Source organism: Megascapheus bottae, chromosome 14 (assembly GCF_031878675.1).
Source record: "Megascapheus bottae isolate mThoBot1 chromosome 14, mThoBot2.hap1, whole genome shotgun sequence".
In the NCBI taxonomy this organism is placed as follows: Eukaryota; Metazoa; Chordata; class Mammalia; order Rodentia; family Geomyidae; genus Megascapheus; species Megascapheus bottae.
The window spans coordinates 35776964-35803666 of record NC_143522.1 but is presented as its reverse complement, the minus strand read 5'-3'; positions in this window follow the sequence as shown (position 1 = coordinate 35803666).

Sequence of the window (26703 nt, the reverse complement as noted above, 5' to 3'; positions counted from 1 at the left end):
TGTGGGGGGAGGGTAATGGGTACCAAGACATGTGAAAGGGTATCAATGTATGTGAATTAATGCACCTTCTATCTGGCAAATAAAAAATAAATAAATAAAAATAAATAAAAAAATAAAAGTTTATTTTAAAAACAACAGGGCCAAGGCAGTTGGGAGAAAACCAATCATTTTCACCTCAGGAGAGGCGGCTTTGGGGAAGGTTTGCAATATATATATATATATAATTATATATGTGTATATATGTAAATATATATAATTTATTAGGTTTTGTTCTGCTCTTTGTGTTTGAAAAATGCATTCTTTTGAGACGAATACAAAACTCTCATACATTAAGTAAAGATAAGATGCCCAAATGAATGGTAGTCTATACTAAGTTATTATAATGACATCTGACAAAATGTATTTGTCAGTGTTGCTTTTTCTTATTTTTATGTTTTGTGGATGTTTCTCCCCATATGTAATTTGAAGTACTGTAAATTTCCAGAAAACATAGCCACAATCAATTTATGTAAAATATAGGTTAGCTATCACTATACAATACTATACTCCTCACACAAAATTTGAAACTGCCGTACTTTATCACAAATGTGTCTCTATTAATAGAGAAAGTTTACATACCTTAAATTTGTTACTTAAATATTCATTTATAGAAGAAATATAATTATTATAATAAATATTTTCCCTGAATCATATTAATACCATTAATTTATCACATACTTTGATTTTCCTAATGGAATAAATTGACATCCCTGGGGGATGAATTAAAGAAATGTCTTGAATCATACTGAAGCAATAGTCAATCAAATGCTGATTAATAAAATAATATACATTTTAATTCATGTAATTAATGAATTTTTACTAATAACCTACTGATTTGTACATACTAGTCTAGTATATACAAAAATTTTAACAATTAGACTGACTACAGGGAGACTGTGACTTGTAATACAATATTGACTAATACTCTAATTTTAAAATCACTTTAAATATCTGTGTTTATATATTATATTTTTCAAAAGGCTTATCACCCTTTTTCTTACATATGTAGCATATACTCTTCTCAATATCTGGACATTTAAGTTTTGCACATGTAACTTTTGAAAACATTGGAATGTATTATAGTGACCCAGTAATCTCAGCAACAATAGTGATGAAGATGTAGCATAGGACCAAAATAACATATAATTAGTGACACCAAAAATGCTTAAAACTTAAAAGATGCTTTGGAGGACATATGGCTTTTTGAGAACCGGCAATATCCCTAGCTATGAAAATGTGGCAAAGTTCTATGTTTAGTCTTTTGAGAAAGTGCCATACTGCTTTCCATAGTGGTTGAACGAGTTTGCAATCCCACCAGCATCTGTTATTATTAGATATCTTGATCCTGGCCATTCTAACTGGAATGAGGTGGAATCTTAGAGTTGTTTTAATTTGCATTTCTATGACCCAGAAATTCCACTACTGGACATTTACCCAATCATCCAGAAACAAGGACATACTAAAGCCACTAGCACAACGATATTCATTGCAGCACTATTTACCATAGCAAAGATATGGATACCCAGATACCTCTCAGTTGATGAGTGGATCAACAAGATGTGGTATTTATACACAATGGAATTATATGCCACTGTCAGGAAGAACGACATCGCCCCATTTGTAAGGAAATGGAAAGACTTAGAAAAAATCATATTAAGTGAAGTAAGCCAGACTCAAAGGAACATAGGCTCAGTGGTTTCCCTCATGTGTCATAATCAGTAGAAACCTTGGGCTCTCCTAGCAGAGATTTACAATAGAACCTAGAAACATATGGCCATATAGAATGATGCTAAATGAAAGGACCTCCAGGATATAGAAACAAAAGCCATATAAGGAGTGATTGTTGTCCTTAAGGTACTATGTTATCTCTCATCTCTTTTGCTGTCCCTTGGTTATCTCATATTGTTACAGTATTTCACCTGGTTATCTGATATATTCTATATATGCATATTTGGTTATTTGAAGTCAAATAGGGAAGGGAGGAAAACAAGATGAGGGACGTGAGTGGGGGAAGGGAAATGGGGACCAAGACATGAGAAAGGGTATCAATGTATGTGAAGTAATGCACCTTCTATCTCGTGAATATAATGTAATCCTATTAATTACAATAAAAATATATTTAAAAAATGTGTCAAAGACTTCGATCTGGCTGACACCTATCATAAGAATATGTTGAGTGTTGATCTGAATATATTGTTGTTAGTAAAACTGATCTAAAAATGAGAGACAAAATAAGAATGCAAAGTGACCTTAAATACACAAAAAGAGAAGTATGTACAAACTGTTTCTTTTACTAAAGAATAGTTTATTTGACCAGGCACCAGTGGCTTGCATCTTAGTCTTAGCTACTCAGGAAGCTGAAATGTGAATGTTGTGATGTGAAGGCAGATGGGGCAAGAAAATCTGTGAGATCCTTATCTCCAATAAACTATTCAGAACAAGTCATAAGTGTTCTATGGCTCAAGGGATAGACTAATAGCCTTGATCACAAAGAGACTCAGGGACAGCTTCCAGGCTCTGAGTTCAAGCCCCAAGCCTAGAAAAAAAAGGTTTATTTTAAAGTCCTTTCCCTGACATTCCAAAAAATACTTTGTCTTTATTTTTAAATTGCATTTATTGTCCAGATAAAATACAGAGGGATTATAGCTATATTTATCAGGTAGTGGGTACATTACTTATTGAACATTGATACCCCTTCTCATGTTTCTGTCTCACTTTCCCTCTCCCTCCCCTTTCCAAAACTGGGTCTTTAAAAATAATTTAATGTCATCCAGATGTGATGATTCATATCTGACCTACTTCAGTGCAAAGAGAACTCACAGAAGCCAAAGCCATCCTGGCTACCATGCTTGTTATACAGGTGCATAGCCAAGGGATTCAGTAGATGACATACCACAGCAGTTGCCTTGACCCTGTGATTGCAGGCTTTTTACAAACAGTGGCCTCCAGGTCCACATGGTATTTGGTCTCACGGCCACATCTTCTGTAACAGAAAGAAATGTCTTCACATTTATTATAGATCATATCTAATTGTATTCAATGGTTAAAAACATTCTTAAATATAAAATGAAATCTACTTAGGTGAAGATATACTGGAAGGTAATTTATAGCAAAGAAAATACACTGAAAGCATCAGTTCTCTGTGAACTTTTATTATTTTTTTCAGGAAAAATAATCAGTTCTGAGAAAATTTCTTCAGTTCTTAGAATATGTGTCTACCAATGGAAAACACCTTCAATATTTCCAGGATAAGGAGTTCAGGATATAGTGGCAGCAAATATGACAAGAAAGAAGGAAGAACTACCTCAGAGAGAGGATTAGAAACATAAGCACCGATATACCAAACATACGGTTATAACCTGCACTGTAATTTGTAGCTGATTACAGAGCGTGAAAACATTAATTGACTTTACATTAATATACTGTGCTTAAAATAATGCAAGACCTTCTAAGTTATTATTGCCAAAAGTTGTTCTGTGTTATGCTGGTACCATCAGCCAATGAGAAAGGAGGTTCATTTTAGTAACAATATTTTGGCAACCACATAATTTTCCTTCACTAATATTTTGCAAGGACAAAAGAATATGAGCAAAAGTTTTCTAAGATGTGTTTAGCTACTATTCTCATTCATAATATTTAGGAAAAATCTGGGATTTTGTTTCATTAATACTAAATCATACTTCTGGTTTTTGAGTACTAAAATAATACATGTTTAATAATTGATGAATTTGAACATTAAAAGCACTAGGAAAGTATGGGGTTTTTCTTACACATACTTATAAATAAAACTTTATGGAAGACAATATGTGAGAAACCTTTTCATCTACATCACCGTTATTAATTTATGTGGATAGATATTGGCAATTGTAGTGGAGGTTTTTTTTAAAGTAGTAAAGTGGTTATTCTACCAATAATGTATAGAGTTAAATACATATGAAGCTTGTGTGTGAACAGCCTGTGTATTTCCAGAGGAACATTTTGTTTCCTTGTGTTCCTATAAGGTGGAAAGACTATACCAATGTGAATTATCATACTTGTCCAATATTTGAAAATTTAGAGGGAAATGGAAACATGAGGGGTAACATTTTTCTTCTATTTCCCATAACTACTATTTTTTAAAAATTTGTATGGGACTACTCAGTCATCCACTCATACTCATATATTACCTTACCTTCCACCAATTTACAAAAATATCAACACAAAGTGATTCAAGGATCTGAATGTAAGATCTGGAACTTGGAAATGACCTAAGAGCATTGAAATAGATGAAAATTCTAGGACAAGGCACTGAAAGCACAGGAAACAAAGCAAAACTAACTAAGTAGGGGTTAAATAAAACTGGAAAGCTTATTCTTTTTTTTTTTTTCACCAGTCCTGAGCTTGAGCTCAGGGATGCCTAAACACTGTCCTTGGACTTTCTCAAGGCTAGAGCTCTACCACTTGAGCATCAGCACCACTTCCAGCTTTTTTAATTTATGTATGTGGTACCAAGGAATCAAACCCGGGTCTTCATGCATGCTAGGCAAGCACTCTACCACTAGGCCAAACTCTTGGCCCCTGAAATGCTTCTTTACATAATAGAAAATACTCAATAGAGTGAAGATGTACTCTTAAAATGGGAAATATTGACAAACTTTACATTTAACAAGAATTAGATAACCAGACTTTATAAAGAACTCCAAAAGTAGGAGACAATAAACCTATAGCTAATTGGACAGTAGATAAACACTTATCTAAAGAAAGTATGTGGCCAATGACAATATGAGAAAATGGACAGTACCACTAATCATCAAGGAAATGAAAAACCAAAGCATAATGAGATATCCCATCATACCAGAAAGATCAGCTATTACAAAAGATCTTAATGATAGATATTAATGAGGGTATAGACAAAAGGGAGCCTTCACATACTATGTAAATCAGTACAGTTCATACAGAAAAAAATATGGAAGATTTGAAAAAATTAAAATTCCAAATACCACATGGCCCAGCATTCTCAGTTCTAAGATATATGCTACCACTACTACTGATAATAAAAACAGAAGTCAGTATGTCCAAAAGCTAACTCTATCTCCATGTTCATTTCAGTATGACTTACAATTTATAAGAAGTGAGAAACATGTTCACCAACTAATGAATGGATAAAGAAAGTGTGATTTGCACCCAGATCAGAATATCATTCAGTCACACAAAAATAATATCCTTTATGGCTACATGGATAAAATTATAGATTTTGTTATTTTATGTAAAATAAGTCAACCACAAAATTTCCACTACCCCTTCATTTTACTTCTGTGAGGAATATTAGAAGTTGAATTCATCCAAAGATAATAGAAGAGTGATTACCAGAGGGAAGAAGAAGGAAAGAGAAAAGGGCGAAAACATTGATTAAAGACTGTGAAGCTACAGTGGGATTGAAGAAAAGTAGTTCTGCTGGGTTATCATGCTATAGAATGAAAACAGATGATAATAATGGACTATACTAACCAAAAATGCTGGGGGAAAACATTCAACATATTCCTCATAAGTTAATAAGTAACGATAAATGTTTGACAAGCTAGATATGTGAAAGATGATTCTAACACTACACAATGTTTATATGTGTCACATGACATGCCATTGTTATACAAAATTTCATTTTTATGTCAGTTAAAATTAATTTAGAATTTTAAATACAACAAAATAAATCATATATATAGGATATAGGATATTACATATGTTAAATTTTAGGGAACACAACTGTTATCAGATTATAAAACTTTTATTACATATCTAGGTATCTGCAGGTTTGAGTGTATTCATATGAAATGAAGCAGAATCCATGGGCAATGTTTTGTTTTGGTTATGGGGTGAGTTGAAGTCGGGGCCTGGGAATTGTCCCTGAGCAGTTTCACTAAGTCTAGTGCTCAACCACTTTACCCACAGAGCCACTTTTCACATTTTCCAAATAGTGTATTGGAAATAAGCAGGTTTTCCTGCCCAGGCTGGTTTTGAAACATGATCGTCAGATCTCAGTTTCCTTATTAACTAGGATTATAGGCATGAAAATACCAGCACCCAGCTCGATATTGTTTCATTGAAGATTTAACATAGTTATTTTCATAGATGAATATACATATTCTACTTTATTGATGTGACACAGATGACATCAGTTTGGCAATACATGAGAGATCATTGAACCCAGAACAAAATCATTTGCATAGGGGAAATGAAATTCTTAGCAGAGGGAATATTTAAGAATGCAAATATACATAGACATGTGGGAGAATATGTCAACTGTCAGGTGATTTGTCTTTGACCCTACTATCTGCTTTAAGACTTGCATTTTTCACCACAAGCATGTATGATAGCACCATAGAGAAACTCAGTGAAATCTGATAACTAATAGGAGGATGGGAGGGAAGAGAAATTCACACTCTGGATGGGGATTACCAGCAGGAGGTGATCCTGAGGTACAGAATAGAAATTATTCGAGAATATCAGAAGAACATCAAAGAAATAGATACTAGGTAACTATAAATACAAAATGCTGTTTCTTAGAGGGAATGATGATTGGGGTGTGATAGAGGTGAAAATAGATCATAATACCATAGTGATGTGTAGAAATGTATCAATAAAATATCCTGCCTCCTTATAACTTTCATAAACCAATGAAAAATAAATAAATAAGAACTGTGTTCATCACGTAGTTGTGTTAGTTATAGGGGGAAAGTTATTAATTCCGTCGATATGAATTGGGCATTTAAGAATCTTTGTGCATGATTTCTCTGTGAAGAATACATGATGAAATCCATATAAATTGGGAAGTTACGATAATTAAAAGCTATGCTAATGAAATTTGTAAGTATTTTGGAAAAATACAAAAATTCTCTAATTTGTTGATTTGGTAATTACTATAACATTTTAATATGTAAGAAAAATTAAGGACATGATTATGTCATGGATTAATGCAGCAATTAAACAATTTAGCCTAACATTTTTGGAAGATATTTTCCTTTGCAGTTTATTTGGAAATTAACTGATTTTTGGCATTATATTCTAGACACATAACTGTCACTATGAGTAACACAATATAAACTGTCAACACATCAAAACATAAATGTACACAAGATAATTCACCTGAAAATTTACCTTTATTAGAAGACCAAAATTTCCTTTGACATTGGAAGAATAGCTTCATGTTAAATGTATATGAATAAATAATGTCTAGGGCTTTTCTTTCACCTTAAAATTTGTCATGAACCTGGAAATAGCTTATTTATTTTTCAGTAATAGCTTTTGAAAGCATATGACTCCCTCAGAGCCATATCTTACAAGTTCAACTCTATGACTGTTAATAGCATGTTAAAGATTTCAACATCTTTGGAAAAAAGATTTTAGGAATTCTTTTGGATAGTGAATCAGGCAAAAGGCTTGATCTCTGGCCCTGGGTGTTGTCCCTGAGCTCTTCAGATCAAGGATAGCTCTCTTCCACTTGAGCCACAGGACCACTTCTGTTTTTCTGGTGGTTCATTGGGGATGACAGGTTCTCAGACTTTCATGACACAGCTGGCTTCGAACTGAGATCCCTAGATCTCAGCCTCCTAAGTAGCTAGGATTACAGCATGAGCCAACAGGACCAGGTGGGTTTTAGGCATTTTCGAAATGATGAATGGTCAGTGATTTAAATGCAGTTTCTGGTCATTAGAGGTTAAGTACTCCCAAAGCACTCATGGGGGTAACTTCTGTTCTATTAGAATTTGTTCCTGATTCCGGATAAGCATGTCTGTTTTATTCTTCTCTGCACAAATAATCAACATCTCTGATCTCTGAAAGTTTATGTCCACAGCACCTCACTGTGGCTTAAACACAATCACCACGTTCTCATATTTCCTTTCTCACTTCTCAGAAAATTAGGTTATTTGAAATCAAGTCTCATGTAAAAATTGTATTGCATTAAGCAAGTTTACTATTTTGAATTAACTTTTGCCACTTTTGAATTCAGAATTAGAATTGACTGAGAGACACATAAACAGTACATTACAATATCAGATATTTCTTTTCTTTTAGTTTTTGGGGCATGGGCAGAGGGGAACTGGATAGATAACCTAGGACATTTACTTTCTAGGCAAAAGAGCTACATTTTAGTCAATATATTTTTAATGACCTAGCAAATTATTTTGAACACAGTATTTTAAGGCACAATCTTATGCAAAAAAGTACTTCCAGACTATTTGTACATAATATTAGTTTAGGAAAGTAAAGGAACTCTGGTTCTGTGGAAGGTGACTGTTGACTTTCTGAGACTGTTAAAAAGCTCATCATGATATCTATGACAAATTATCTGGTAGAACTCTGAGTCTATACCACTTTAAAAGATGTTATCATTTCAAATTTATATTGAGGACAGCTTTTAAAAAATTTTGTTGAAGAATTTATTAACATTGATTTTTACTTAATATTTCAAATGTCATGTTTAATAAACAAGTATTCAATACGGAAATTTCTATTAAAATCACTGGAACTTAGGTTTTAGAACATAATTAAAATTGTTGAAATTCTAATGTACAAATAACTCTCCAGTTACTTATGCCACCTCATTACTCTTTCTATGATAACAGAAAGCAAGCATATCTACTACAAATTTGATAAATTGCAAATATATGGTCTAACATTTTAAGATAAAGTTAGCCACATGACAAAGTGATTGGCTTATCATTTCTAAGTCTGTTTCATCTTTCTATAATATTTTGAAAACTTTTCACACTATATTGACTACATATTTTTGTATCTACTTCTTTTGCTTTGAGATATTACAGTCCAATAGTAAGTATTTTGCATGTGTGCTCTATGCTGAATATATTTTGGCATGTCATTTTCAAACAATAATGTCTGATTAATTGTAATTGCTGTTTGGTATATACCTATGCATGGTATGCTACATTTTAATTACTTTTATATTATTTTAGAATTCTGTTCCATTTTGGGACTTATGATTTGAATTATTTCCATCAATAATTCATATATTGAGGTGTCAAGTACAATAACACCTCAGAATCTGACCTTCTTTGGAAGCAGGGTGTTTATAGAGTAAATCAATTGGAAACAAATTCACTAAGCAGACCCTAATCTAATACCATAAATGCAATTATAAAAACTTAGAAATTTGCCAACAGATCAGAATACACAAGGTTCAACCAGATGAAAAGAAATACATTAACAAGATGATGCTTGGACAAAGTAAAAGACATCAAAGGTTTTCAGTTTGAATATCTATATTAATTATCCAGCATGAGTTAACATAGGTGATTTGTGGTGACATGTTTATTTCAAATCAGATTTCCAGGTTAATACATTTATATTTATATATTGTTTAATCACTTCCAGGTTTCTGTGCTCAGGCTTCTATGTCAATAGAAGTGCATTCAATTACTGTGGCTTTACAATACATTTTATAAAAAAAATCTGGACCAATAATGCTAAAAATGATCTAATAGATTTCAACCTTCTGAAAGCATGCCATAGACTAAATTTTGGATGCTCTTTGACAATTTATACACAGGTGAGAGTACACACACACACACACACACACACACACACACACACACACATACATCACACCATCCCCCACCCTTCCCCCAAAACACTCTGTTGAGAACTACAGAAATGAATCTATAAATGATCTTAGTGAGACATGATAGCTTTTTAATTGTGACCCATGAGCAAGGATATTTCCATCTTTATGTAGACTTTTGAAATATTTCTTCCAAATGGGTTCTATTGCTGTATATTGTTCTTAATGGAACACTATGGAAATGAACTTATTCTATTAAATTGTACTTGTTCCCCAAATTAGAAATATTTTAATAATTTATTAGCATATTGTAGTTGTACAAGGGAGTGTTAGTGTCGTTTCCATTTATGTAGACATTGTACCTTGATTACATTCATATCTCCATGGCTCTTCATTTTCCTTCCCATCAAAATCTTAAAATAATTTCAATAATTTTTAAACAAGAAAGTCAAATAATTCAATCATATTTACCTTCATTTATTCCTTTCATTGGCCACCCCCTTCCCCTATCACCCACTCCCCACACAGCTGTTTTGACTCTCTTGTCAATTTTTTATTCAGCATATATTAACAATATATGTTTTCGCTACAGTCATCTTGTATTAATTTAGTCAGATTAATCTATTCAAGCTCCTCTGTATCCTTATTATTCAACACCTTTCCGTAATCTTTCTTATGCCATCTTCATATACAGATATCACGTATTTCACTATTAATCATAATCCATCATTCTCTTTGACCCTCTTTTCTGCTGAACCACATTCTTCCACTCTCACAGTTATCCAGTGAATAAATATATAAATACACAATATATTATCATGTACTATCTATTTTATTGTTTATTTTTATTTTGGTGTGGGCCATGGGGCTTGAACTCGGCCTGGCCACTGTCCCTGAGCTCTTCAGCTCGAGGCTAGCCTCTACTACTTGAGCCACAATGCCACTTCCAGTTTTCTGGTGGCTAATTGAAGGTAAGTGTCTCAGGGACTTAGTGATTTGAGCCAGAATCTCAGATCCCAGGCTGCTGAGTCACCAGGATTACAATGATCAGCCACAGGCTGGTTCTTTATTTTCTAATTTTAAAACAAATTTCTTTTCTTGAAAAACATCTATTTTGTTTGTGATGTTCTGTCTATTTCCTTGTGTGACAGTTTTGGAGTGTGTGTATCTGTGTTTGTGGATGTGTTTCAATGTATATAGGTCTGTATGTGAAACTTATTCCTTCTTATGTAAAGGCGTTTCACCCATTTAAGTGAAAAGGCAAAGAACACACAAAAATAGCTTCTGCCTCAAGTAAAAGTGAATTACTCTGTCTTCAAGTTAAAGTTGTTCTTGCTTTTGGAGCTCAGATTGACATATTAGCTCTTTCAACACCTTAAGTAGGCCAGAATTCAGAATAGACTTATAACCTGAAACTTTTCTGGGGCACAAGTTTCATGGATATAACTTTTAAAATTTTTCAACCTTCACATCAATGAGTTAATGCCTGAGTGAGGAAATGAGATTAGATAGTGGGGGTATGAGATTAGATAGATGATGGATTGACAGAGATAGAAAGAGAAACAGGATTACTTCAGCTTGTTGACTTTTATTAGGTTAGATTAGCATTTTCATTTATTTTAAAGGTTAATTTTTAAAGTACAGTAAGTATTTGGTATTCTGTAGGAAATTTGCAAGCATATAAAGTCACCAGGACTTACAGAAGTCAAGAGCACAGAAGCAGATGCTATATCAAAGAATAAAATAAAACTACTTTAATAATGTTCAGTATTCATCTATTGTGAATGCACAGACTTCAAGAAGGTGAACAGGCCTTGGTATATTTTAGAAAATTAAACTGCAATAATTGAATGGTTCTGAGGAGTCAAGGAAGCAAAATGAGAGAGTAAACAAAAAGAGAGGATGAAAATGGTCAAAGCAATTTATTTGCAAATGTAAAAATAGAACAATGCAACCTGTTGAAGTTGTTTTAGAAGAGGATAGGGGAAGATAAGGGAGGGTAACTGAGGAGATGAATCTTCTCCAGCTAAATTTTATGCAGGTACACAAATGTCGTAATGACTCTTCCCTCTTATACTACTAATATATGCTGACAAAAAATTTAAAAGCAACTAAATACTATGGATGTCACATAAATGCTTCACATTATCATTCAAATAACGACAGTGATGGTAATTAAATTTTGTACAATTGTATTTGAATTCAGAAAAACATACCAGACTTGAAAAACTGCATCATGAATGCCTCTGGCTGATAAGTACAACATGATCTAGCTTCTGTGAATAAAATTGTTCTAATGGATTATCTACTTGTAAGAAATTGATTGCTCTGAATTTTCTATGAATTATTGTACCAAAACACTTTTTTCCTTTCTGAGTTGTCTGATATCTTTCCTAATAAAACTTTCCATTCTATTTCATAGCACACAGACCAACTAATGATGTAGCAATGTAAATTAGTCAAGTACTACAAAGAAGATACTCATTAGGAATAGAATTAAATTTACACGGAAAGGAATCCATTAACTGACTTACATTTTACCACCTAGCTTGAATTATTCATTAGAATCCATTTTCTTACCTTTAATGTCGTTCTACCTCAAAGACAAAATCTTTTTTAAAATTACCATTTTCAGCACTTCTTTATAATCTTTATTTTATTAAATCTAATGTAATTGCCAAAGGAAATGAACTAAACAAATTGTTCACAGAAAAGAAGACAAATTTGAGATTTTTGTGGACACATGTCATAAAATCTTAAAGGAAGATGAAAATGTGAGCCTTTCTATGTGTCACAAAAATAATTGTCTCTGCATATTTCCTGTTTTTGAAGGTCTTATTATGCACTGATGTTACTGCTATTTTGAAAAGGCATAATTATTAAAAAGATGTGAAGTCATGAAGAAGTCCTTTAAATCAGTATAAAGGAAGCAGGTAAAATACACCTGTTTAAACTATTCTCCCTTTTTCATGTACTGATACTATAAGTAAGTTGTAAAGCAATGTAATACTAATTTGTCTTGATAAACTAATTCTCATTTACAATATTTAATATCATATTTCCTTTATATATTTATGTATTTATAAAGTTCAAGATTTTTTTAAACATACACAATGCAGTTAAAATTCTTCCCAGTGTGCAAAGGATAACATGCATTTTTATCAAATATATGAAAATTAAATAAGGTTATGCAAACAATTAATTTTTTATCTAAATTTGATACTCAAATCAAATAAGATAGGATGGTTATAACTATGCATTTTCTTTGAAGGGGAGAAAGACTACATTGTGTGTGTGTACTGGTCCTGGAACTCAAGGTCTCTCCACCTGGTTAGTTTGCTAGCTCAAGGCTAGTGCTCAGTCACTTCAGGGATAACTCCATTTCTGGCATTTTACTGCTAAAGCAGAGACAAGAATCTGTGAGCTTTTTCTGCGTGGGCTGATTTTGAACCTCAATTTTTAGATCTCAGCCTGTTAAGTAGCTAGACTTGCAAGCATGAACCATCAGCCCCCAGCTATGCATTTTCATTAAGTACAAATCCCAAGAACTGGATAAATAACGCCTAAAAAGGTGAAGGAAAGCAAAATAGGGCGTAATCACTGTCCTGCTTTTTAATCTTTTTTTAACTGTATTTTATTGTCGGGATTCTGTGTTCAGTGGTTACAGTTACATTCGTCAGGTAGTGGGCACACTGCCTCTCAAACCTTGATACCTCTTCTTGTATTTTTGTCCTCCTTTCCCTTCCATCTCCCCATCCCAGTCATCTTGTTTGCCCCCTTCCCTTCCCTATTTCAAATAAACAAATAAGTGTCACAAAGTCAGATACAGCAACCCTGTGATATTAACCATAAGTGGAGAAAAAGAGAAAAAAGAAATAACTTCACATAGTACATTAAGAACAGCAATCATAAAGATAAACCTCTCGTTTCGTTAACCTAGGGTCCATTTTGTTTAGACTCATCCTGTATGTCCTTACGCACACAGCTTTTGAGCTGTTGTGGTCCTCTGTTAGGAGAGTCCTAAATGTGTACTAATTATTACAAATGGGGGAAGCCATGGAGTCTGTGTTCCTTTGGGTCTGGCTTACTTCACTTCATTCTCCCTTTCCTTATGAATGGGGCGATGTCGTTCTTTACGATGGCAGCACAGAACTTTCCAATTCTCACCATTCAAAGTGATTTGAGCTGTTAGGTTTCCAGAAATTCCCTTTATCACACTGATGAAATTTCCTTCTACTCCCAGTTTCTTTTAGTTTTTCTAATTAAGGAAGCATGGGTGCTTTTGCCATTTTATTTTTTTTAATGCATCGATTAAGATCATCTGCTGTCGCTATTAGTTATATCTCTGTGGCCTCTTCCATTGATACTGACGCTACTGCATGAGCTTTCTGGTCCTCTAATGATTGACTGGAGTCCTTCCAGTGGCTGTCATCAGCAGTGCTGCGATCTCTCAAGGAACTGGCCGTGCCTTTTGCTGGGGCACGCCTTCTACCCTCAGCCAGGAAGGCCACACAGCTGTCCTGGCCTTCTGCTTCCTTCGACATTACTTAGAGGTGAGTCGATAGGTGCTCTCTGTCTTTCCATATTCACTGCTTTTGATCCTGGTCTTGGAGTCCTGCACATCCCTGTGGCTTTACAAAGCTGCCCTTGACATGCCCTTCTTCACCTTTTCACACTCAGTGTGTACCAGCCTCAAATTGGCTGCAAACTTAACCACCATTGAAAGCAGCTCCCTTTGGCTGTCTTTGAAAAATGTTCTTGGGGATAAAAGGAGAATGGGACCAATGAGATCAGGGTAATATTAAGTAAAATAGCTTCCTAGGAGAGGTTTTTGCAAGGGATTGTTGGTAAAGCTAAGAAGTAATGGCACTTTTCTGTCTGTGTCTATTAGTAATTTCTACCATTTTCTGCCTCTTCCAGAGGTGGCAGGCCATTAGAAGAACGGTGGATTGTCAGAACTAGCAAGGTCATGAAGCTGGGAACAGGACAAAATAGAGCTCCTTATTAGTAAACTTTCAATACTCAGGTTTTGTCTTGGACAAAGTTTCTTGGGTGAACTTCCAAAAGTTGTAGAAGAGGGTTAAAATTTAACCTTTCCATCAAAGCCTCAGGGATTCCTTTCAGAGTCATCCCTTCCACCATTCTCCCCCACCCCCTCGGTGTCCCCTCCCAGTCACTTCATATTGACCACTTCTGATTTCTCCCCTCTTCCCTTTTTCATGTATTCACCCTTCTTCCCCTGTTCCCACCCCCACTTACAATCGCGTTTCAGCATCTTGATAAAACGTTTACTCTTTGGAAATGGATTTTGATATATACTATGCTATGTTTAGTCAAATAAATCATGTATATAAGCATAATATTGCCTCTCTGTGTGAATTATATGAAAGGGTGATAGTTTGGGTTTAAGATCCACATATGACTTTCTGGAACTAGTTTGCTTACTTAGTATGATATTTTCCAGAACTCTCCAGTTTCCTAGAAACTTTTGATTATCCAGCTAATGAGTTAATTAGCTGCTTTTTTGGAGAAAAGGAGTTTGATTGAAGGATTTTACTCTATGGTCTACACTGACATCATCTAACTTTAAAGTAAGTACGTTGTGCTGACAGACAACCCAACCCGATGTGAGTTGTAATCTAATGGGTGGAAACAGACAATAAACCCTGTAAGGAAATACTATAGCACATGAAAGGTGGTGGTGGAAAAGTTGAGCATGCCAGGTTAGGTATGACAGTTTAACTGTGCAAATAGAGGAGAGCTTGCTGGAGGAGAAGGGGGTGCGGTGCTCTAAGTAGTAAAACCAATGCTAAATGCACAAGAAAAATGAACTCCGCATCTGAAAGACATAGTTAAAGAAATACAATGCTAAAGATACAGCCAGAGTTGAGTGACCACGCACAATAGCAGATGTTAGACACCCTGTAAGGAAAACACAGTCATAAGGCATTTGAAAATTTCAAGCAAAAGATGACCAGTTGGAACTAATATCGTGGTAGTGGAATTGAGAGGAAAAATATTTCAATGTGAAAATTTCGGATATCCATTGTGTGTCTACATAATTACACCAGTGAGATAAGGGTGAATGGGAAGAGTTACTGGGTTTACATATATATATATATATATATATATTCAAAAGTAGATATATTTAAGTGTTACTCAGACTATTAAAACTAGATGAATTCACACAAGTAGTGGGTAAAGCCAGGAGAAATGTAGAAACTTTCTAGAAGGTGAGGAATTTGAAAAAGAATGAGTAGAGGCCACTGAGATAAAACAAAGTGAATTGTCTCTTAATGTGCACATGATGGAAAGTTTCCAAAGGAAAAGTGATTCTGTCCATCAATTATTGCTGATACTTGACACATAATATTATGTGAGAATGACAATCTGCTTTACAGGTACCATAGCCAATAACGTACAGTATGAAAAGTTGTAAAAGTTGTGATATGTTAGCTTTATTTTTTCTCTGTCCTGGGGCTTGAAACTCAGGGTCTGAGCACTGTCCTTGGACTTTCTCAAGGCTAGAGTTCTACCACTTGAGCCACAACACCACTTTTGGCTTTTTCTATGTATATGGTACTCAGAAATCGAAGCCAGTTCTTTGTGCACGCTAGGACAAACACTCTTACCACTAGGCCAAACTTCCTGCCCCATGTTAGCCTTTTAATAACAATTTAATATCCATGTGATACTCTGTTGAAAGTTGTGATATGTGCTGGCCTTTTAAAACTAATTTGCTTAGATAAATCTTTATTGAGTGTAAAATAAAAACTATGCTCTGCACTGGCACCAATAAAAATATATTTTAATTGAAGAACATTTTAAAGTGAATAGTTGCTAATATAGTAAATTCAGTTGAAGTCAAGTTTTAAGATGTATGCTTAAGTACCCTTATGTTAAAATCTGTTTGGGTAATTTAAGTCTCTCTAAAACACCATAAAGCATAGTAAAATTTGAGTTCCACAGAACCCAGATTATAAGGGGGCAAACTCAACCAAGTGCAGGAAGTAAAATAATGTGGGTGCCTTCACCTTTAAGCAATGCACAATGAAGAATTATGCTAACAACAAGTGGGGGAGAGGGAGAAAATCTCTCTTCTCTAAACATATTGCAAAATCATTTTCTTCTGTTGGAGAAAATTGCCAGTTACACCGTTTGACACAGTTCATAAAGAATTGCAGCAGAATGTTTGCTGTTTATGCTTATATGATTTGAAATGGCATTTGAGAAAATGAGGATGTAGCAAATAGACAGAAGTCAGTTTTCTTTCTTTCTCAAAACTCTCTTTCACAGTGGCAAAGATCAATTAAGACGTTCACAAGGTAAGAATTTCATTTCCACCCCCCTTCTAAGTCTACAATGTTAGGTAGTAATTTACCGCATTGTATTTGTGATTTCTCCTCCCCTAAGACTTTAGGGCAAAACAATTTTCTCAACAATTGAATAAAGAGGTTGAAGAGGTTCTGTGTTTTTTTTTTAATTTTTACTTTGTGAAGGTGTAAGATGTTCTCTTTCAATAGAGATGTGTTTTAAGAGTTATAAATTAAGAATCAGAAAATCTGATTGTTGTTAGTGTTTGGTGAGTTTGGAAAGAAAATAAAAATATCTGGCTTAATGAAAAAAATTAAGAATGATTATTACTAAGAAAAGAACCAAAATGCATGCAGGTATGAAGTTAAAAACCCAGAAAATGAGCTGGGTACAGTGGCTTATTCCTATAATCCCTAGCTACTCAGGAGGCTGAAATCTGAGGATCAAGGTTCAAAGCCAATCCGAGCACAAAAGGACCTGAGACTCTTATCTCCAGTTAACCTCTAGAAAATGGGAAATGGGGCTTGTCTCAAGGATAGGGTGGTAACTTTGAGCTGAAGAGCTCAGGGACAGTGTCCAGGCCAAGTTCAAGCCCAATGACCCACAAAAAAAAAAGCCAGAAAATAAAGTGACAGATATCAACAGATGTCAGTTGGATGACTGGTAAGAAATACGTTAAAATTTCATTTCATTTGTAGGTTATCTTTCTTTCTTCCTTCCTTTCTGCCTTTCTGCTTTTATTCCTCCCTCCCTTCCTCGTTCCTTCTCTTCCTTCTTTACTTTTCTTGCCTCATATGTACTCATTGTAAATAAAGCTTTGAATATTTAATGATTTTATATTAAAAAGCAGCACATATTACATTCTGTACAGCTTGATTTTTTTTTTTTGCCGGTCCTGGGCTTGAGCTAAGGGCCTGTTCACTGTCCATGGAATTTCTCAAGGCTAGAGCTCTACCTCTTGAGCCTCAGTACCACTTCCGGGTTTTTTCTATGTATGTGGTACCAAGGAATTGAACCCGGGTCTTCGTGCATGCTAAGCAAGCACTCTACCATTAGGCCAAACTTCCAACCCCTACAGCTTGATTTTTAATCAAGATTAAGATAGATATCTTATACATCTTTCAACTATCTACACAGATTATTTCCTCAAACACATTATTAAAATGTTTTTAATTTGATTGCATTCTAAAAAATCTAGTAAGTATATGAATCCAACTGTTTCTAAAAATAAACATAAATAGAATTTTAAATTAAAGAACCTCCAGCATACTTCACTTAACATGATTTTTTTCTAAGTCTTTCCATTTCCTAACAAACGGGGCAATGTTATTCTTTCTGACAGCAGCATAGAATTCCATTGTGTACAAATACCACATCTTGTTGATCCATTCATCACCTGAGGGACATCTAGGTTGGTTTCATATCTTTGCTATGGTAAATAGTGCTGCAATGAACATTGTTGTGCAGTGGATTTAGTATGGCCTTGTTTCTGACCAATTGGGTAAATGCCAAGTAGTGGAATTGCTGGGTCATAGAGGAGCTCTATGTTTAGGCTTTTGAGGAACTGCCATACTGCTTTCCATAGTGGTTGAACGAGTTTGCACTCCCACCAACAGTGTAGTAGTGATCCCTCCTGGCCACATCCGCTCCAGCATCTGTTGTTGTTAGTTTTCTTGACCCTGGCCATTCTAACTGGAGTGAGGTGGAATCTTAGAGTTGTTTTGATTTGCATTTCTTTTATGACCAGAGATGTTGAGCATTTCTTCATGTGTCTATAGGCCATTTTTGTAAGCCAGACTCAAAGGAACTTAGGCTCAATGGTTTCCCTCATTTGTCATAATCAGTAGAAACCTTGGGCTCTCCTAGCAGAGATTTGCAATAGAGCAACACCTTGATACAAAAGGCCATATAGTATGACGCTAAATAAAAGGATCTCTAGCATATAGAAACATAAGCCATATAATGAATGATTGTTGTTCTTAAGGTACTATGTTATCTCTCATCTCTTTTGCTGTCCCTTGGTTATCTCATATTGATACAGTATCTCACTTTGTTACCTGATATAGCGGATATATTTGTATTTGGTTATTTGAAATTGGATAGGGAAGGGGGAAAACAAGATGAGGGGTGGGGGGGAAGGGAAATGGGGAACAAGACATGTGAAAGGGTATCAATGTATGGGAATTAATGCACCATCTATCTGGCAAATATCGTGTAACCCTTCTATTAATTACAATAATAAATATATGAAAAAAAGAACCTCCAGCATGCTTTTCAGACTTCAATGATGTTGAATTTTTTACTATTAATATTATAAGTTATATTATTAGTATAGTAACATAATTGTATTTGCTATTAATATAATGGTATGATATATTGTTAATATAATATTAGTAAATGATATAATAATCTAATGTGTTCATGCAATCTTTCTTGCTCTCAACTTGAGTTATTCTGTTTGCTGGGATGTATGAGTTTCTTTCATGATGCTACCTTTCTCTGTTGTCTGATGACTTCCCCTGATCAGAGCAATTTTTATTTAAATGTTACTAGGCAGTTTAATCTCTACAAACCTTGATATGAGGGGCAGCAAGATATATGGAGTTTTATATAATAATTGGTCTATTCTGAGATGCGTACAAGTTTCATATAAAAGTTCCTGATTTCTTCTGGGACATTCAATGATCCCACATTCTCTGCTGACAAGTAACTCATCCTCTAGCCATAAACTCCTGAAAGTAGCCAGCCAGGTACAAGAGGAAGAACAGGCCTCCTTGGATGCAGCCACAACCAATTTTCTAGTAGACATCTGATTTCACTCTAACCCAAGTAGATACAGATATGTTTGTATATATGTACATATATTTAGCCTAATTTGTAATTTAAACTATTTAATTCAGAGGTAAAAGGGAACATTTTGCCTACCTTATAAATTTTACTGTCTTGAATCTAATTTTGTTCAGGGATTAAAACCATTAGTATATCTCTAAGTCTCATTAAAAATATATTAATCTTTGTGAGGCACCTATTAGCATTAACTTGAAATTAAACCTGAAAATTTTAATTAGAAATGCACAGAAAACAACCTAATTTTCATCATGGAAAGGGGCCTAAGAAAAATGGAGTAAAGATAAACACAAAGCAGAAGCAAACAAACAAAACTAATCTGATATCTTTGTTATGAACTTATCTGAAATAACCTCTGTGGAAGCAACACCTGTGAATGTGCATTAAAATCTACCCAGCTTTCCTACAATGTTTACTTTATCACTGTAATCAATTTTATTTTTGTTTTAAAACTACAAATAAGGAAAAGATAATAGATATTTCGCATCAAAATTTCAAAAACATACTAACATGTAAAGGACTTTTAAAAAGACTTATGCAATGGTTTCCCTCATTTAACCTTGGATTCTCCTAGCAGAGGTTTACAATAGAGCAAAACCTAGATACTTAAGGCTATGAAGGATGAGGCTAAATGAAGGGAGCTCCAGGATATGGAAACAAGAGCCATATAATATGTGATTGCTATTCTTAATGTAATCTCTTTTGTTGTCCCTTTGTTATCTCATATTATTATAATATCTTATCCTGTTATCTGATACATTGTATATATTTTTATTTAATTATTTGAAATAGGAAAGGGAAGGGAAGGAACAAGATGAGGGGAGGGGGTGAGGTTAGGGATATGGGGACAAAAACATGAGAAGGGGTATCAATGTTTGTGAAGAAATGCACCTCTTATCTGATGAATACAATGTAACCCTTCTATTAATTACAATAAAATGTGACATAGACAAAAACTGTCACACACACACACACACACACACATATTCCATGATGAGAAGCTTCATGAAAGACCTCGACTCAAGAGTAATGTCATGGGTTTCATAGGTTTATCTTTTATCTCTTTCTCTGTAATAACTAAGTAAATAATTTTAGCATCCCTAACAAAAAAGAATTATGCAACCCACTTTGTCTCAGAAAATTATTCCTAAGGTGATAGACTAATTTTTCTTCAGTAAAGACTTGTCTTTTACAACTAAGATAATGTTTATCACTGCCGACTTTACTTGAAATACTAGCATATTCCAGCAAATACAAGCTTCTTAAAGTAACCTACTTCAAGCACACTCATCTAGAGATCTAATTCTTCTCAGTCATTAAGTTTTTTGTTTTGTTTTGGTGGGTCCTGGGGCTTGAACTCTGGGCCTGGGTGCTGTTCCTGAGCTCTTCAGCTCAAGGCTACTGCCCTAACCCTTGAGCCACATAATTGGAGATAAGAGTCATAATCTGTGCACAGGCTGGCTCTGAATCACGATCCTTAAATCTCAGCCTCCTGAGTAGCTAGGATTATAGGCATGAGCCACTTTGCCTGGCTCCTCAGTCAATTTTACTTTTGTCTTTGGCACTTTGTGTGTCTAACTTTTTGCGCACATATTATTTTTGTTTACTTGCTAGTTTATGTCTCAAAAAGGAAAAAAATTATTTCTATTAATTCCTTATTAATTCCAAAGATACTTGCCATAAAATAGTGATTCTGAATGATAGCATGGTTAGTTACTGATATTAACAAAAGGATTCTTGTCAGTACTGAAATACAATGAAAGCAAATGGTACCACATTGGTGTAAATCATGTCACAATCTAAAGTGCTCTGTTACTAGATATGTTGTCACCCAGCTTATCATTTTACCAAGTTCTATAAAATATCAATTCTGATATGAATTTTTTTCTATGATGGACAGGAAAAAATTTTATCACAACTTTAATAGGTCATTTCATCTTTTATTATAAGTATTTTTAATTTTTAAAGTTAAATATTGAACATAGGAATGATAACTTTTTAAAATAAAACTAATTTTATACTGAAAATTGGTATATATATAAACCATATATGTTATATATTATATATGAATATAAAATACATATATTAATATTTATCATTATTTACTACATGAAGGTAGGTATATTTATTTGCTTAGCTTGTAAATAAATTAATTATACAAAAGTGGCAATTATTGGGCACAATTAGTTTATCATATTCTCTTTTTGTGATGCACAGAATGAGTCTAAAACTGTCATGAAAAAGTATAAAATAAAATTACTAACATATTGATTCTATTTAAGCTAATAATTACAAACATGATTACTTTCTAAGTATATGGAATAACCCATTATTTATACATCAAAGTTTGGTTGATACTGAATAAAAACAATGCTATCGATAGCTGCATTCTCTGATATATGTAATGTATGTTTCTATTACTGACCAAAAAATACAAGCTATGCTTGTTATTTAGCTTGACAAATTTTGTTTCTAGAAAGTTTTCCATTTTATATCTTCTCACTAAACTGACTTAAGAGAATGCTTTGAACTGAGGTATTGACTCTTTCATTCTAAGTCACTGTAAGTTTTGGCTCATGCCTGTAATGCTAGCTACTCAGGAGGTTGAGATCTGAGGATAACAGGTAAAAGCTATTTTAGGCAGGAAAGTTCTTGAGACTCTTGCAGGAGAGTTCTTGAGACTCATCTTTAATTCCAATCACAGAAAAAAAATTGAAAGTGATGTTATAGCTCAAGTGGTAGATTGCTAGCCTTGAGTAAGATGAGCTTAGGAACAGCACCCAGGGTGAGTTCAAGGCTCAGAACCCAAAAATACAAAGCTTCAGATTATCTCAAAAAGTAAAGTTATTCATTGATAGACTTCCAAGATCAACATAAATATGAAAACACTTTCCTCACATACATAATATACTTAACATGCATGGTTTACTATCTCTGTTCCTCACAAGAAAAGAGGCATGGTCTGAGAAATATGAACATTAATCACCAAGGCCAATCTGGTTTTATCCATTGATAAGCAACCAATCAGAAAATAACAAAGCCCTAATATGCCACAGTTCCAATGGAGTGACCAGCCAACAGTCTGGCATCATACCATTGACACTGATCTGCTCCCATCATGGAAGAGGAAAGGTGTTTTTCTTTTTTCCTTTTCTTTCTGAAATTTAAATTTGCTTTGTATGTGAATTTTGCCTTCTGTCCAAAAATGCTTCTGCAAATACTGACATCCATAGATTTACAGGCTGCCTCATCTACGGTTACAGCATTCCCACTTTGCTTTTCACTGAAAAAAATTCTCTTTGCCATTAATGGAATGTAATGGGTGCATGCTCAAGAAATTCCCTGATCTTTCCATGTTCCTTGCCATGCTGTGGCAGCTGAATAGATAATGTGGAACAGCCTTTCAAATACTGTCACTTTTTAGAAATCAAACGGAAATGTTCAGGCTGAAATATAGATTAGTAAAACTTAAAATGTGATATAAGTTACCAATGGCAAGATATTGATAGACACAGGAAAATAGTTATGAGCTCAAAGACTTACTACCTAAAAATATAGTCAAAGAAGAGAACAGAAAGAAAGGAGTGAGTGGTGGTTTATGCTTGTAATTGTAGCTACTCAGCAGGTTGAGAAATGGTGGGGAAAAGGGTGAATAAATGCAGTAGTGAGGCTCACTGGACACTATGTTGAAAATGACCTATATAATTTGCATGTAGGAGAGAGTGAAGGAAGGGTTGACATCATTCAAAAAGACATGTATTCTCTATCGGACTTATGTAACCATAACCCTTCTGTTCATCGCCCTTCCAATAACAAAAAATACTTTAAAAAGTCCCATGCAAATTGAATCCAAAAGAAGACAGGAGTTTACTATATCAGATAATACAGACTTTAAAAGGAAAGTCACTATATAATAACACAGGGTTCAACTCAGATAACGAAAATAACATTCTAACTTTTTATGCAGCTAACATCAAAGAACAAAAATAATTATTGACTGAAAGGGAAAGACACATAACTCCACATAGTAATAGGAAGAAATTCTGAGACCCAGCTTTCAGTGATGGATAGTTCATACAGACAGAAAAATCAATAAAGAAATAGCTGAGTTAAATTGTACCTTAGAACAGATGTGTCTGACAGACATCTGATCATTTCCATCAATTTCTGCAGAGTCCCCATTCTCATCAACACTTGGAATGGTTTCCTGGATGGATCAACAAAGTCTAAAACATTGAAACTATTGATTTATTAAGTATCCTTTCCAATACAAAAATAATAAGACTAAAAATCCATAGTAAAAAAATTCTAAAACAATACAAATTAAACACCTTACTCTTGAACACCAATATGTAATGACTGAACTCAAAAAGGAAATTAAAATATTTTTCATAAAAATTGAAATGGAGAGAAATACCAAAATCTATGTAAACTGGCAAAAGCAGTACTATCAACAGTCACACCAAAAAGCAGAATGACTTCAAGTAACCCTATATCTGCATCTCCTAAAATAAAAGAAACAAGAAGGCTCAAAATTAGTAGAAAGAAAGAAAAAATAAAGATCACAGAAAAAAATTAATAAAATAGAGACTTAAAGATACAAAATGCCACTGGGGGCCTGTAATACTAGCTTCTCAGGAGACAGACCTAAGGATCACAGTTCAAAGCAAGTCACTAAGACAATAATCTCCAATTAACCAGCAGAAAACCAGAAGTTGGTGTTGTGGATGAAAGTGGTAAATCACTAACTCTGAGCAAAAAAAGACCTCAGGGATAGCCCCAAACCCCAATTCAACACCATCGCTGAGGAAAATAATTAATTAATTAATGCAAATGTTTAAAAATATAAAATATCAGTGAGATGAAGAGCTGGCTTTCCAAAAGGATAATCAAATGGACAAACCCTTAGTTAAACTAAGAAAAAGATAGTAAAAGACTCAAATAAGTAAAATCATATATAATAGATATTTTAATTGATACCACAAAAATATGAAGACTCATTAAAGATTACTGTGCACAAATAACCTCCAAGAAACTGCATAGTCTTAGAGGAGATGATCCAGTTCCATGAAATACTTGTCTTCCAGTACTGACCCATGCTAGGTATCAGTAGCTCATACCTATAATTCTAGCTACTTGGGAAGCAGAAAAATCCCAAAATTCTTATTTCCAATTAATCAAGAAAAATAGTCTGGACTTAAGAAGACATGGCTCAAGTGGCAGAACACTAGCTGTCAGTGAGAATGTCAAATGAGAACTTAAGGCCCTCGTACTGACAAAAAAGAAAAATATTGAATCATAAAAACAAAAAGACCAGTTACAGAAGCAGATAGGCAAACCACTCAAAGTAATTTCTGCATAAAATAAGTATTAGTAGGCTTTAATCACATTTCTGATGAATGCAAGAATGAAATTGTCTACATTTATCTGGATCTACTTTCAGGTGTGTGTGAATCTGGCTCTGTTTCAATATTTATTTCTGTTTCATGAAGCAATTTATTATTTAATAAATATTTTCTGTTAACTGGCCATGTGATCAAATAAGTCAATATCATTGTAAAACTCATCCTACTCCCATGTGCCTTCCTATTATGGCAGCTTTAAGTTCCCTCCAACATTTATTTCATATAGATTTTATGACAGTATCAGAACAGTAAATTTACCATTTGCCCTAGTAAATGATGAAAATTGAAAAATATCCTGTGTTGTTTGAATGAAATCATAAAGTGTATATATACGGATCCTTACTTTTCCATTTACAATCATGGGAAATCAAACATAGGTTCAGAATGATTATATAGTTTGGGATCAAATGAAGGTCCAGCAGTGATATTTCATAAAGTAGAATTATAGAGAGTTTAGAGCTTTAGGGATAAAGAAACAAATCACAGATATATTTCCATTAATCAGCACTCAGGTGCCCACCTGAAGCTATTCTCAGCTACCGTCTAAAATCTTCACTGTCCTTTAATTTGATATTTTAGCAAATTTGTGCAGTGACTTTCTTTGTGGACTGTGTTTTTCCTGAGGTGGTTTCTTTTTATCAAAAGAATTAACTTGTACACTCACTTTCTGTAAAAACAAATCTAGAAACAAATAATACCACCCAATTCAGTGATAGTTACATTATCATCCTCCCTTATGTAAAATGAACAAAAGTAGAGATGACTTTTTCCTGTTACTAGGAATAAATAGACTGTCTGAACTTCATACAAATTTCTGATTCCCAAAGACTGTTTATGTTCCTTCTGAATTGGGGTAGAAGGTTAAGTCTGGATTCATTCTGAGTATTCATGATTCAATAACATTTGTACTTTATTTTCTAAGATTAGCCACAATTTTATCACAGATACTTTTTATTTCCATGCCAGTCCTTAACTCAGGGCTTGGTCATTGTCCTTGAAATTTTTTGCTAAGTGACACAGGTCTGCTTCCTGCATTTTTGTAGTTTATTGAAGTAAGAATCTCATGGACTTTTCCTCCTAGGCTGGCTTTTCTCAGCTTTCTGAGTACCAAGGTTATAGGCACAAGCCACCAGCTCACAGGTGTTTGCACAGATGTTTTCATAATAAACCCACAATAAGGCTAAATAAACCTAGAGAAAATGTGTTGGAGAGAAGCTGAAACTGTTTTGTTGAACACAAGTACATTGTGAGGGACAAATTTATGCTCAGAGTAGGCATTTGTTCATAAACACTTACTTCGTAATAATGACCAATAGTATAACAATTTAAAGCACTTAATGCTTTTATGAGGGCTGAGTATTATGGTTTAAGTGGTAGAGTCCTTGACTAGAATGTATTTGCCCATGTGTACAATTTCAAGTATGACATGAAAAGTTTATATGAACATTTAGTGACCTAAACCTGTCATTGTCATTCCAAGATTTTTGTGTGCAGTGACTGTATAGACAAAACTTAACTTGATTAGAAAGTTAAAGAGTAGAGGAC